Source organism: Artibeus jamaicensis, unplaced genomic scaffold (genome assembly GCF_021234435.1).
Source record: "Artibeus jamaicensis isolate MK-2021 breed Jamaican fruit bat unplaced genomic scaffold, CSHL_Jam_final contig_3176, whole genome shotgun sequence".
In the NCBI taxonomy this organism is placed as follows: Eukaryota; Metazoa; Chordata; class Mammalia; order Chiroptera; family Phyllostomidae; genus Artibeus; species Artibeus jamaicensis.
In genome coordinates, this window is record NW_026521740.1 from 3,805,001 (window position 1) to 3,806,515 (window position 1,515).

A 1,515-nucleotide genomic window follows, 5' to 3' on the forward strand; every position below is an offset into this window, starting at 1 on the left:
AAAACTGGCAGAGAGTAGAGCAAGAGCCATTGTTCCCTCTCGGACCCCTGCCCCACATATAGCGTCACAACACAGTAAAGTATTTGCCCCACCCAGGTGAACACCTAAGGCTCTGCCCCTCACTGTGTAACAGGCACAGTGAGATACACATACAAAAAAATGGTCCAAATGAAAGAATGGATCAAAGCTCCAGAAAAAAAAATACAACTAAATGATGAAGAGATAGTCAGCCTATCAGATACACAGTTCAAAACACTGGTAATCAAGATGCCCAACAGAATTGGCTGAGTATGGTTGCAAAATAGAGGAAAAAGTGAAAGCTATGAAAAGTGAAATAAAGGAAAATGCACAGGGGACCCATAGTGATGGGAAGGAAATGGGACTCAAATCAACGGTTTACAGCAGAAGGAAGAAAGAAACATTCAACCAGAACAAAATAAAGAAACAAGAATTCAAAAAAATGAAGAAAGGCTTAGAAACCTCTGGGGCAACTTTAAACACTCCAATATCCAAATCATAGGGGTGCCAGAAAGAGAAGAAGAAGAGCAAGAAATTGAAAACTTATTTGAAAAAATAATGGAGAATTTCCCCAATCTGGCAAAAGAAATAGACTTCCAGGAAGTCCAGGAAGCTCAGAGAGTCCCAAAGAAGTTGGACCCAAGAAGGAACACACCAAGGCACATCATAATTACATTAGCCAAGATTAAAGATAAGGAGAGAATCTTAAAAGCAGCAAGAAAAAAGGAGACAGTTATCTTCAAAGGTGTTCCCATTAGACTATCAGTTGATTTCTCAAAAGAAACCTTATAGGCAAGAAGGGGCTGGAAAGAAGTATTCCAAGTCTTGGAGAGGCAAGGACCTACGTCCAAGATTACTCTATCCAGCAAAGTTATCATTTAGAATGGAAGGACAGACAAAGTGCTTCTCAGATAAGGTCAAATTGAAAGAGTTCATCATCACTGAGCCCTTATATGAAGTGTTAAAGAGATTTAATCTAAGAAAAAGAAGACAAAAAGTATGAACAGTAAAATTACAACAAACTCACAACTATCAACAACCAAACCTAGAAAAACAAAAACAAAAACTAAGCAAACAACTAGAACAGGAACCAAATCACAGAAATGGAGATCACACAGAGGGTTATCAGTGGGCAGGGGGAGGGGAGAATATAGTGGGGCGGGGGGAGTTACAGGGAATAAGAGCATAAACAGTCTACAAAATAGACAGGGGAGGTTAATAATAGTATAGGAAATGTAGAAGCCAAAGAACTTACGTGTATGACTCATGGATATGAACTAAAGGGAGGGAATGCTGGTGGGAGGGGGTTGCAGGGTGGAGGGGAATAAAGAGGGAGGGCGGAAATGGAACAACTGTAACAGCATAATCAATAAAATATATTTAAAAAGCAAAACAATAGAATCTTTACTTTTCCTTGAAAAGGAGACTTATTAAACTATATTTTCAAAATTTTTGAAATATTTTGCATTTAAATTTGAATCACTTATAAGTATAGCA